Source organism: Crocodylus siamensis, chromosome 3, assembly GCF_052110815.1.
Source record: "Crocodylus siamensis isolate JL-2025a chromosome 3, ASM5211081v1, whole genome shotgun sequence".
In the NCBI taxonomy this organism is placed as follows: Eukaryota; Metazoa; Chordata; order Crocodylia; family Crocodylidae; genus Crocodylus; species Crocodylus siamensis.
In genome coordinates this window covers 1,362,911-1,376,182 of record NC_143397.1, presented here as the reverse complement: position 1 = coordinate 1,376,182, position 13,272 = coordinate 1,362,911, and the positions used below count along the sequence as shown (strand labels likewise).

The 13,272-nt window shown below is 55.5% G+C and overlaps 1 long non-coding RNA gene across 1 annotated transcript; it reads right to left on the bottom strand.

The window, feature by feature from the left end:
• Positions 1 to 6,168: 6,168 nt before the first annotated feature.
• Positions 6,169 to 9,309, bottom strand: LOC149867888 (uncharacterized). Its single transcript, XR_016441143.1, has 3 exons — positions 9,197 to 9,309; positions 7,666 to 7,712; positions 6,169 to 7,382 (listed from the first exon to the last, which is right to left on the bottom strand). It is a non-coding gene; the product is annotated as an uncharacterized LOC149867888 (long non-coding RNA).
• Positions 9,310 to 13,272: the final 3,963 nt, after the last annotated feature.

Below are 13,272 nucleotides of genomic sequence, written 5' to 3'. Positions count from 1 at the left end.
ACAGGGTGGAAGATACGCTGTCCAAGTTTGCCAATGACACCAAGATGTGGGGGGGAGGTAGGCACGCTCGAAGGGAGCAAGAGGCTGCAATTAGATTTAGACAGACTACAGAAGTGGGTGGATGGTAACAGGATGGGGTTCAATGTAGACAAATGCAGGGTGCTGCACCCGCGGAAAAGGAATCCACAGCACACAGACAGGCTGGGGAGCGCTCCCTTATGAGCACAGAGGTGGTAAGGGATCTTGGAGTCATTATTGACTCCAAGATGAACATGAGCTGCCAATGCCAGACCACAGCCAACAGGGCCACCCGCACCTTGTCGTGCATCCACAGATGCATCTCAAGCAGGTCCAAAGAGGTGATCCTCCCCCTGTATGCGACACTGGTCCGGCCTCAATTGGAGTACTGCATCCAGTTCTGGGCGCCGCACTTCAAGAGGGATGTGGCCAGCCTTGAGAGGGTCCAGAGGAGGCCACTCGCATGATCAGGGGGCAGCAGGGCAGGCCCTACGAGGAGCGACTAAGGGACCTGAACCTGTTCAGCCTCAGCAAAAGGAGGCTGATGGGGGATTTGGTGGCTGCCTACAAAGTCATTAGGGGAGATCAGCAGCAAATAGGAAGGGCCCTATTCTCCCCAGCACCACCTGGGGTGACGAGGAACAATGGCCAGAAGCTGCTGGAGAATAGGTTCAGGTTAGAGATTAGGAGGCACCGTTTCACTGTTAGGGTGGCTAGGATCTGGAACCAACTTCCCAGGGAAGTGGTCCTTGCTCCTACCTTGGGTAAATTCCAAAAGAGGTTGGATGATCACCTGTCTGGGGTCGTGTGATCCCAGCATGTGCTCCGGCCAGTGGCAGGGGGTCAGACTAGATGATGTGTTCAGGTCCCTTCTGACCCCAAACTACTATGGAAGTATACAATAACTACAGGGAGTGCAAGCATGGCTACCTGGGTATATGGGCCTGTTTCATTTATGGTACAGCTCACTGATGGGACTCAATGGGAGAAAGTAATAGAAAATGAGGGCTGGAAGGGCCCTCAGGAGGTCACATCTAGTCCAACCCCCTGCTCCAAGCAGGACCAGCCCCAACTACAGCATCCAGCCAGGGCTTTGTCTGCCCAGGTCTTAAAAACCTCCAAGGATGGAGACTCCACCGCCCTCCACATGGCATAGACCAGTTATAGCCACAGTATATACGAAAGCCTGGGAAAGCTCCCCTAGACATCCTGTTCCCACAGTTCAGCCTCCTGCAGTTACAAGCATTGGTTGTGACCATTTAATGGTGGGGACTGAGCAGCCAGACACTAAAGATCCCTTGCCATCCGGCTGCCCTTGTTAACACCTCCACAACATAAGCATCTGAACCCACAGATCTTCCAAAGCATGAGCTGTATCTCGCCCAATGAACCACATGGCCTCATGGAAACTGCGTGGGCGAATCCAAACCGCCGCGATGCTCCAGAATGAACTCCCACAGAAAAAGGAACGTGCTTTCTCTTGCCCACTTTTCCACTATCATTATGTGACACTAACTGGGTGTCATATGTAGTCTCTCGAATCCACAGATCTAATAATAGGAAAGGATTTTCTTACGGTGCTGGGAGAGGCGAGGGTTTTTGTAGGTGAGATCTTGGATTGAGCCAACGGCACGGCTGGGAAAAAGTGAGAGAAGCTATCGAATGCAAGGTATAGTTCTGGGCTCCAGGCATCAGTGCAAATGAAGAGCCCACCCTTGCTGCCAAAAATATTGTGTCTTGGGGCCCCACAGTGGTTTGCCCTGTCCTCTTTTTGTGAAAGCCGGCAGCCCCAGCGAAGCCGTCTGCATCTGAAACCAGAGCCGGGGCTCCCTGTCTAGGAATCCCCCGTCAGTCCTGCCTGGAGTCACCCTGCCACCTCGCAGCCCCCTAAAACAGCCCGCAGGGGACGGCCCTTATCGGTGGGATACCAAGATAGCATCCCACCCTCAGCATCACACCAGGACCCGTGTAGCCAGTCCGTTGCCCTCTGTAAGTGAGTTGGGGAGACCCACGGTACCGGGGTCGCTGAGAAGAGCTGTCTAGTGAGCTGTCGGGTGGGTTTCAGACAGTCCTGGAGAAGGAGGGTCTGTCTTTATCCTCAGGGGAGCTATAGCCCAGAAAACAACAGCATCGGGTCCCTGCATGCACTGCCCCGGGCTCCGGCCTCACCTAAAGGAAGGGCATTTAGTTTCTCTCGATGTATAGCGCAGGCCTACACAGACCCTCTTCCTGTCCCATTTCATACCCACAGTCCCCTGCTCTATCAAGGGGGCAATAAAAATCACCCCGATGCAGAAGAAGGGTTTCTGCAGCCACAAGAGATAAGCATCACAGAGCACACGACAAGCCTGTTATTGTTATGGGAAGACCTATCTACACCACATTTTCCAGCAGACATAATGACTCATAGGTCAGGCACGCTACCCCGGCAGCGAGCAGTCGTGGCCGATTCTTCCTGCGTTGCCCTGTTCGGGATGCTGCCAGCCCAGCAGAAAGCTGTGGTTCACAGGTGCCTCGGCTACAGGAAATCCCACTCGGCCACGTGCACCACACCCCTCCCGTGAGCAAGCGAGAAGGCAGCAACGGGCTGCGCACAGCCGGCGAGTCCTGGCTCTAGGCTTTCCAGGACAGTCGGCGTGTCTCCAAATGAGAGAAGTGCCCAGGGTGGCTGGCTGGTCCTCATTCAGAGATGCAGAAACCCACTGAATCTGCCCCGGGGCAGGACTCAAACTTCTTCGCCCGTAGGCTGCTATAGGGCCACGTGCACGGCGTGCTCGCTCCGTTGCAGAGGGGGATCCCGCCCTGCCTGCAGCTCCCAGGAAAGCATCCTGGCCCCAGAAGCACGCACGGCCCCGGCTGTCCTGTGGCTCCTGCTGCCTCCCCCCGACGCGCTGCGTGGTGCTGGAGCCCCCCAGGCTCTGGCACGGCCATGGAGTGAGCCCGCACCTGGGACCAGGTCCCGGGGGGAGCAGCAAACCCGAGTCAGGTCCTACCTGAACTCGTGCCTCCTTCTGCTTTGCTGGAACTGGGCAGTGCCGGATCCTGCAGACACAGGAGGGATGGAAGAGCCAGGAGCATGGCCAGAGCTGACACCCGCATGGCCATGGCAGTGCAGAGCCCCGGGGCGACCTCAGCCTCGCGCCGAGCCCTTCTCAGCGCTTCTGCGGGAGCGAGAAAGGAGCAGAGGGAGGAAGCAGACGCTCAGCGCTGCATGTGGTGCAAGAGGCTTCCTCATTGGAGACGGAAACCCCTGGCGGTGTCAGAGCCGCTCTCGTTCCTCTCTCGGGTGCACCGGGTGGCTGCACGCCTAGTTTGTGCCCTGGAAAGTCCTTGGTAACCTTCACCTTTCACCAGGCTACAACAAAGGTATCAGCCATGTGTGTTCATGGTGCTCTCTACCCCAGGACTAGTTTAAACTCCCCAGCACAGTGAAGCCACAAGATATATAAACCTGCATTTAAGAACCCCCTTCCCCCTGCAAATCAGCATTTTGTAAACTAGCCTACTAGGAGGAGGCCTGGAGAGTAATTGCTAAGCACAGCTAGAGAAGGGACCTGGGTCTGCGGCCTTACGTCATTTCTGTACTCTGAAGAATTAAAGTACCTGTCATTGGCTAAATGCTTCTCAGTGCACTTAGCTGTGGCAGAAATGCCACCGTCTGCGACTCTCCCTGGGAATCTGTCCCTGCCAGCCGGGGACACTGGGGTTGAATTCCTAAGGGAGGGGGGATTTTCCTCCCTGCCTACGTGACAAAAGCCCAGGGGGTGGTCCCCCTGTTCCCCTGGGTGGGGGGAGGGAAAGGCCCCTGCCCACCTGCCCAGTTCACCAGCGATGCTTTTTAAATGGGTCGGCTAGTTGCCAACACTGCTGGCTTCTATGGGACTGGGCTGCTGAGGTCAGAAAGGCGATACAAGGGCCTGGACCAAGAAGAAGGAGAGAAGCCTTTTTACAGCACGGCTCAAGCCATGAGTTTTGGGGGAGACAGAGATTTTGGGTAGAAACAAAGGTGGCTTGCTGCCCTTCCTTCCTCCCCTCCTTTAAAAGCTTGGACACCTAGCTTTACAGAGCTATGGAGACAAGCGTGCTTTGCTTGGAAGGGTTGCCTTTCACACCTAAAGAGAAATGACGCAACACATAATACTGATCCTAACAATAACACATATAAAACTTGATAGCATATAAAGGAACTCCCCCTCCAGAGCTCTCTCAGGCGGGCCTGAGTCCATCCGACCCACGACCCCGAGTCCTTTCGTGACAGGGCATCTGCGACCACGTTCTGGCTTCCCTGGGTGTGCTCGACGGTGAAGTTGAACTCCTGAAGCTGCCGGGCCCATCGCTGCAGCTTGGCATTGGAGGTTTGCATCGTCTGCAGCTGCTGCAGTGGGGCATGGGCCGATAGGACGGTGAATTTCTGCCCCCATAAATGGGGCCTCAGCTTGTTCAGTGCCCAGACGATTGCCAAACGCTCCTTCTCCACAGATGACAGGTTCTGCTCCCGAGGGATTAACTTCTGGTTTAAGTACACCACGGGGTGCCGCGTCTCTTGGTGCTCTTGTCACATAGGCAGAGGGAGCAGGTTTCCCCCTGCCTCAGGAATGTGTCCAGCTCAGGTTACCTAAAGGGATAGGGTAAGGGTGCATCTCCTCTGCTGGGCCCATCCTAACCACATTGTCACAGCACAGAGATTTTAGGAAGAAACAAAGGTGGCTTCCTGCCACAGAGGGGATGCAGAGAACTGTATGCAGGTGAGCCTAATTTCCGATCCTGAAAAACTGGGAGAGACCATAATTATTATTATTATTATAAAAGAACTGTTCAGCAAATTGATGAACATGACTTGCTGGGGAAGAATCCACACAGCTTTGTCAAGGGGAAATCACGCCTTACCAACCCACTAGCACGCTCTGAGGGTGTCAGTAAGTAGGTCGGTCAAGGATATTGAGTTGACATAGTATATTTGGACTTCCTAAAAGCCCTAGATAAGGTCCCTCATCAGAGTCTCTTAACTTAGTCAGGTAGGCACTGGATTGCAGGGAATGTCCACTTTGGTGGATAAGAAATTGGCTTAAAGAGATAAAGCAAAGAGTGACTATACACGTCTGGTTTCCAGGATGCAAGAACTCAGAATCTCACAGCAGTGGGGCTCCAGAGATCACAGCTAGTCCAAAGCCTGCCTGAGGCAGGGTCAGCCTTGTCCAAGCCAACCCAGACCATCCATGAGTTTAGGTTTAGACAACCTAAACTTTCCTAGTTAAGGGGCTGTGACTTGGATGACTGCACAGTCTGGTGGGTGGAGAATTGGCTGGAGGGGCGCACCCAGAGAGTCGCGGTGGATGGGTCGGTTTCGACCTGGAGGGGTGTGGGCAGTGGGGTCCCGCAGGGCTCGGTCCTTGGACCGATACTCTTTAATGTCTTCATCAGCGACTTGGACGAGGGGGTGAAATGTACTCTGTCCAAGTTTGCAGATGACACTAAGCTATGGGGCGAAGTGGACACGCCGGAGGGCAGGGAACAGCTGCAAGCAGACCTGGACAGGTTAGACAAGTGGGCAGAAAACAACAGAATGCAGTTCACCAAGGAGAAATGCAAAGTGCTGCATCTAGGGAGGAAAAATGTCCAGCACACCTACAGCCTAGGAAATGACCTGCTGGGTGGCACGGAAGTGGAAAGGGATCTTGGAGTCCTAGTGGACTCCAAGATGAACATGAGTCAGCAGTGTGACGAAACCATCAGAAAAGCCAATGGCACTTTATCGTGCATCAGCAGATGCATGACAAATAGGTCCAAGGAGGTGATACTTCCCCTCTATCGGGCGCTGGTCAGACCGCAGCTGGAGTACTGCGTGCAATTCTGGGCGCCGCACTTCAAGAAAGATGCGGATAACCTGGAGAGGGTCCAGAGAAGGGCCACTCGTATGGTTAAGGGCCTGCAGGCCAAGCCCTACGAGGAGAGACTAGAGAAACTGGACCTTTTCAGCCTCCACAAGAGAAGGTTGAGAGGCGACCTGGTGGCTGCCTATAAGTTCGTCAGGGGGGCACAGAAGGGAATTGGTGAGTATTTATTCACCAAGGCGCCCCCGGGGGTTACAAGAAATAATGGCCACAAGCTAGAAGAGAGCAGATTTAGATTGGATATTAGGAGGAACTTCTTCACAGTTCGAGTGGCCGAGGTCTGGAACGGGCTCCCAAGGGAGGTGGTGCTCTCCCCTACCCTGGGGGTCTTCAAGCGAAGGTTGGATGTGTATCTAGCTGGGGTAATGTAGGCCCAGCACTCTTTCCTGCTTATGCAGGGGGTCGGACTCGATGATCTGTTGAGGTCCCTTCCGACCCTAGCATCTATGAATCTATGAATCTATGAATCTATAAGATGGCTGTGACCCCTGACACAGAACCAGACTTCATGCTGGAACCTGCCACAGGTATTGTGGAGAAATCACTGCCCCCGCCCCTGCCCCCAGTCTGTCTCTCTGCAGTAAGGGACCAGCTCACCCCCTTTCCTGGGTTACCCTTGTGTCTGCGTGATGGGCTGGGCTGTAAAAATTCCAAGGGGAGGGGGCTTCAGGCCCAGACGCGGGCAGAGCGTGATACCCCAGGGAGAGGAAGTAGAGGGGTCATGTGACCCAGGGAGCCCTATATAAACCCAAGCCTGCAGCCAGGGCAGACAGTCTGGCTGTGGAAGCCACTGGGGAGGAACCCTTCTTGGAGGGGCACGAGGCGCAGGAGGCCGCCCCGAGGGAAGAGAAGCTGGGACCTGCATAGGAGACAAGCTAAGTCCTCCAGGCTCTTTCTGGTGTGTTTTCCATTCCACGTGGAGCCCAACCCCAAGGGGTGCGGCGAGCCCCATGTGGGACACTCCTTTGAGCTGAGGCTGTCACTTGCGTTCTTTGGTTTCTGTTTCCCCGAGGCGGCTGGGTTGTGGCTGGACGGGAGGCAGAGGCCATGGAAAGGGGGTGACTGGGGCCTTCCAAAACCTGATTTTCTGCTGAGTGGACCGAGGATAAGGACTGGAGTGTGTTCTGTGGCCAAATGAGGCTGAGGTTGCCTGGACTGGAAGGCAGGATTTGGCAAGGGAAAAACAGCACAGGGTTGGGGGACACATGGGCCCTATCTTGCCACACGCTCAAGTCCTGCAGGTGGTCCAGAGGCCTCTGCTCATCTCCTGATGCCTGGAGAGTGCAGGAACTGTCACTGCAGCTCTGATGTCTTGGCCTGCAGAGGGGAGAGGCTCACCGTGTGTGTCCAGCATGGCAGTGGCTCAGGCCTTCAGGGCCAAGGCAGGGATACCATTCTCAGCAGCTTCAGGCACTGCTGGCAGAGGGCCCTGGATGCGGCAGTAGATGTCCGATGGGTCACGGGGCTGGAGCTCTGTGATTGGGGGGTGGGGGGGAGTAGGAAAATGTCACTGTCCTGGCAGAGTCACTCACCTGCCCTCAGCTCCACTGGGCCCTTGGTGCATCCTGCCTCCCCCCAGGAATGAGGTGCTTGTGTGCCATGGGGTTCTGGAACCACTGGCATCTGCCCTACTCCAGGGACCACCATGCCCCTCAGGCAGCCCCCAGCAAGAAGGGCCCCCCCTTTCTGCAGACCACAGCTTCCAGGAACTGCCACCAGCCAGGGTTGTATGTGGGAGGGGACCCCAGGCTCCTACCTGCATAGTGCTCCTGCCCTGAGCTCCTTGCTCTGGCCTGGCGCCGCCTGCAAGAGGAAAGACATTTGAACGTGGACAAAGGGCCATGAGGAAAGCCAATGCCTACCTGCATCTCTGTGCCACTGTTCTGGGCTCAGCACCACTCCTGGAAGGGCAGCTGTATGGCCCCACAGGGTCTGTGCTGGGGTAACCTGAGGGACCCAGAGCATGGTGTGCCCCCCTGCTCCAGGCCCACAGAAGCCAAAGGTGTCAGGTAGGTACAGCTCCAGCCCCAGTCCCAGCCCAGCTGAGACTGGGAGAGGAGGTGCTGGGCTGCAAGGGAGCACAACAGGGTCCTGTTATTGTAAGGGTGAAGGAGAAGCAGAGAGAGCCTCAGGTGGATAAAGCGGCCAGGGAACAGGTACCGGGGGAGTTACCTGATGCCAGCCCTTAATACTGAGCTAGCTGTGCTACTGGAGCTCCGTGGGCTAGAGCCTTGCACAGGAGACAGGATTGGAGCACAGCAGAGACCAGCAGCAGGGAGCCACCCCGAGACTGACCCAGCAATGTGACCCAGGTAACACCTTGGACAGCCCAGGGAGGCACCTGCCCAGTAGGGCCCGGGCCAGGGCCAGGGCCAGGGCCAGGGAGGGGTATGATCATAGGGTTTGAACCCGGAGGGGAAGTTTGGGCCTGGAGGCTGCTGGCACAAGAGCTGCAGGGTAAGGGGAATGCAGGGGCTCTCCTAGCTGGCAAGGGGGCTGCTATGAAGGAAGGCCAACAGGGTGCTGGTGCCCATTAGGAATAGCACTGGAGGCAAGGGAGAGTCCTTGTCATGCAGACAGGTAGCCATGGTTCGTGTTTGGACACAGTGTGTTTCATCTGTCTTTCTCAGAAGAGTTTGTCCATTGTCAGGAGGCACGCCATTATTTACAGACAGGCGAGTAGCCTTGATTCAGGGCATGCCATAGTCCTAGACCTGGGGCGGGATGGTGGAGGGGCAATGAAGTTTAAAGTCCAAAGAGAAAAAGGGAGGAAGAAGAAAGATGTGCTTGGGCAAGGGCCAGGAGGCCAGTGCAAAAAAAGGACAGCGATAAGGGCCAGGGGGCTCAGGAGCCGAAGCTCATGCCAGGCATGGGCATGGCTGTAGAGGTGGTCAGAAGCTGTGATTATCCCTGAAGGCTGCAGGTGCCTGGGCAGAACTACCTGGTATTTAAATGAACAGAGGATTGCTCTAGGACACATTAGGCAGCCTCCCCTCCAATCAAACAATGACACCAAGCTGTGAGAGGTGAGTTTGGAGGGTACTTGGAGCTGGGTCAGGGTTGTGTGGCCACCGGGGTTGTCATAGTTCCCTGTATTTCTACCCTGGCTACACAGCAACCCTGTGTGCAGAGGGGTGGGCTGGGGGTCTCTACACCGCTGCCCTCGGAGCGACCCCCAGAGAGCACCTGGGGCCACGTCTCACCCCCACCCTGCTCCTGTCCCTGCTTCAACCCCCAGCAGTTGTCAGGGATTAGCAGAACAGGCCTAAGACATGCCCCAAACTGACCTGCACAGCACAACCCACAGCAGCAGGGCTCCAGCAGCCACCACCAGAGGCACGACCATGGTCACGGCCACGTACCCAAACGTGGTCCCCACTGGGCTGGACTCCTGCTTCCCTGCAACACAGGCACCCATGGTCCTGTCACAGCCACATACCAGGGCTCCAGGCTGCTCTCAGCATCGGCGCATCCTGGGGCACTGTTTGTTGGCACAACCTGGGGGCAGTGGCCATTACCTGACATTTCCATTTCAAAGGCCAATTGTGATGCCTCCCCCAGGCCGGTGGCTGTGAGGCCCTGGACGAGGTCGAACGGTCATAAACTACTGCGAGATCATTTCAGACTGGACATAAGGAAGAATTTCTTTACTGTCCGAGTCCCCAAGGTCGGGAACAGCCTGCCATCGGAGCTGGTTTAAGCACCTACACTGAACACCTGCAAGAGCAAATTGGATGCTTATTTTGCTGGGATCTTATGACCCCTCTTGACTTCCTGCCCTTTGGGCGGGGGGCTGGACTCGATGATCTTCTGAGGTCCCTTCCAGCCCTAATGTCTATGAAATCTATGACTTGATTCATCATAAAAACAGAGGAGCTGCCGTGTCCTGGGTCAGACCCTGGTGCATCTTGCCCATCTCTTGTGGCACATGGTGGCAGGGAGCAGAGGTTGGAAGGGAGAGTGACCTGGGTTTGAACAGGGCTTTTCCCCTTTTCCTCTCCCTCTGGCAGACACCAGCATTCAAGGCCCAGGGAATTTGGGTTTCTCTAACTGATCTACGATTTACCCTTGTGGCTGGGCCAGTAGGGGGCACTCCTGCACTGAGCCGCCCACTGCACTGTGCCCGACCACCTACCAGGCTCCAAGTGCCTCCCATGGGCTGCCTCACAGCTGGCCAACTCCCTTCCTGGAGCACACCCAGAGGCCTGGAGTTGCTGTTGCTGTTGCCACCACCCAGGGGTCTGGACTGTTTTTGGCCTCTGCCCCCTGGGGTACACAGGCCGTGTAGCCCTTGAGGGCGCTTGTCCCACTGCGAGAACGTGGGCAGTTTCCTTTAGCCTGAAGCACAAGAATGAGCTTCCCTTGGTCATCTGAGCCAAGGGAATAAAAAAGGAGTCCACCACGCTTGGTACAGTGGAGACCTTTACTGGTGACAAAGAGGAGGCTTGGGGAAGGGTGCAGGTTAGAGCTATATCACAGAATAACTTCAGAGCAAACAGTGTGGCTTGGTAGCCTTTTGCCACACTTCTGCATTACAGTAAGCTATGGTTCTAGATAAGTTTCTGGTACGTTACTCACAAGGATCATCCAGAGGCGGATTGAGCTTTCCTCTGGAGGCTGCCAGGTCATGGTGTGTCCATGGATTTCAAGAGAGACCCCATCTCTGCCTGGTCAGTTGTTCACTTGTGTCCCAATATTGCTCTCTTTGCTCATCTGGAGCCCAGCTGTGCTCCAGAGGCTGTAAACTTACGCCATGCTTTCCAAAATGGCTCTCTCCCCTCCTCCTGGGCAGTCTGAACTGCATCAGCACTGCATCACTTTCAACTGCATCACCACTACCTAGTGTTGTGACAGGGGCATAGGCTCCGCCCCCAGGCTATGAAGTTATTGCCAAAACAATTGAGAGTTTGAGTTTCATAGGTTCTAGGATCAGAAGGGACCTGAACAGATCATCAGGTCTGACCCCCTGCCCTTGGCATGAACGAATGCTGGGATCATAATACCCCAGCCAGCTACCTATCCAACCTTGTCTTGAAGACCCCCAGGGCAGGGCAGAGCACCACCTCCCTTGGGAGCCCATTCCAGAGCCTGGCATCCCTAACCATGAAGTAGCGCCTCCTGATGCCTCTACACAAATGCTCGTACTATGGGAAACAAGCAGGAGGAACTCACCCTGCTGCTAGCTCACACCAGCCCAGACATAGTGGGGGTCATGGAAACGTGGTGGGACTCAACACATGACTGGGCGGTGAATGTCGAGGGGTATCAGCTGTACAGGAGGGACAGGATAGGAAGGAGAGTTGGGGGCGTGGCGCTCTATATTAAGGAGGAATACACATCCTCGTTAATTAGCAAGGAGTCAGGGGAGGGGCACTCTGAAGTGCTTTGGGTTAGAGTACAAGGCAGTCGAGGGAAAAGAGACTTAACGGTGGGAGTCTACTACAGGCCTCCCAACCGGGGAGAAGAGCTTGACCAGGAATTCTTGGGTCAGCTCACAGAGGTAGTGAAGGCTAGGGATGTGGCAGTCATGGGGGACCTGAACTTCCCGGACATCTGCTGGGAAGAGCACTCAGCCAGGGCTGACCGCTCACGCAGGTTCTTGGCCAGAGTGCAGGACCTCCATCTAACCCAGGAGTGCCCAGCCCCACCGGGGAGATGCCTTGTTGGACCTGGTGCTGGCCACGGGTGATGACCTGGTGCGGGGGCTGCGGGGGCTCGACCCCCTGGGCGACAGCGATCATCGCCTGCTGGGATTCACCATCCAGCGCAAGGTGGAAAAGGCCGGCAGTAAGGCAGGGCCCTAGGTTTTAGGAGGGCAGACTTCACCGAGCTAAGAAGGATAGTTGGAGAAGCACTGAGGTCCCGGAGGGGAGGGGAGCCAGGTGTCCAAGGAAAGAGGTCGCTCCTTAAGGAGACGATCCTCCAAGCCCAAAGGAAGGTAATCCCAATGAGGATCAAAGGGAGCAGGAGAGCACACAAGCCTCCATGGCTCACCAAAAGCATCTGGGAACGTCTCCTTGCTAAAAAGGAGGCTTACACCCAATGGAAAGAAGGGGTCATCACCAGGGATGACTATACTGCAGTCACTCATAGATGTAGGGGGGCAGTTAGGAAGGCCAAGGGAAAGATGGAATTAGGACTAGCTTCTCAGATTAAGGACAACAAGAAGTCCTTTTTTAAATACATAGGGGGCAAAAAGAAGGTCCCGGGTAATGTGGGGCCCTTGCAGGAGCGTTGGGAAATTTGGTCATCACACCAGATGACAAAGCTAACATGTTTAACAATTTCTTTGCCTCTGTCTTCCTCAATAGGGACCAGAACAGCCACCTCCCTGCTGGGCCCCCCTCGGGCCCCGGGGGAAGCACACCTGGGCCAAGGTTTAGCAAGGAACTAGTTAGGGAGCTTGTGGAGGGGCTCAATGCATTCAAGTCAGCCGGTCCGGAGGATCTCCACCCTAGAGTTCTGAAGGAATTGGCCAAGATCATTGCAGGACCCCTGGCACGGTTTTACGAGCACTCATGGTGCTCTGGTGTGGTGCTGGAGGATTGGAAGAGGGCCAGCGTGATTCCCATCTTCAAAAAAGGGAGAAAGGAGGACCTGGGAAACTATAGACCAGTTAGTCTTACCTCAATCCCAGGCAAGCTGTTTGAGAAAATTATGCTGGTACACATCCAGGAGGGGCCAGCAGGGGACTGCATGCTTAGGGGCAACCAACACGGGTTCATCAGTGGCAGGTCCTGTCAGACCAACCTGGTGGCCTTTTATGACCAGATCACCAGATCATTAGATGCAGGGGTAGCAGTGGACACCGTCTTCCTGGACTTTCTGAAGGCCTTCGACACTGTCTCTCACCCCGTTCTCATTAAGAAACTGAGGGGCTGTGGTGTCGACACCCACACAGTCCAATGGGTGGCCAACTGGCTGGAGGGCCGCACCCAGAGGGTGGTAGTGGATAGGTCCTTCTCAACCTGGAGGGATGTGGGCAGTGGGGTCCCCCAGGGCTCGGTCCTCGGGCCCGCACTGTTCAACATTTTCAGCAGTGACTTGGACAAGGGGGTAAAAAGCACTCTGACACTAAGATGTGGGGGAATGTGGGCACGCTAGAAGGAAGCAACAGGCTATGATCAGACCTAGACAGGTTACAGGGGTGGGCGGATGAGAATAGTATGGGTTTCAACAGAGACAACTGCAAGGTGATGCACCTGGGGAGGAACAGCCGGCACCATACCTACAGGTTAGGGGACTCCCCTCTTGTCAGCACGGAGGCAGAAAGGGATCTGGGGGTCATCATTGACTCCAAGATGAACATGGGCCGGCAGTGTGGGGACGCGGTCAGGAAGGCCAACTGCACCTTGTCATGTAT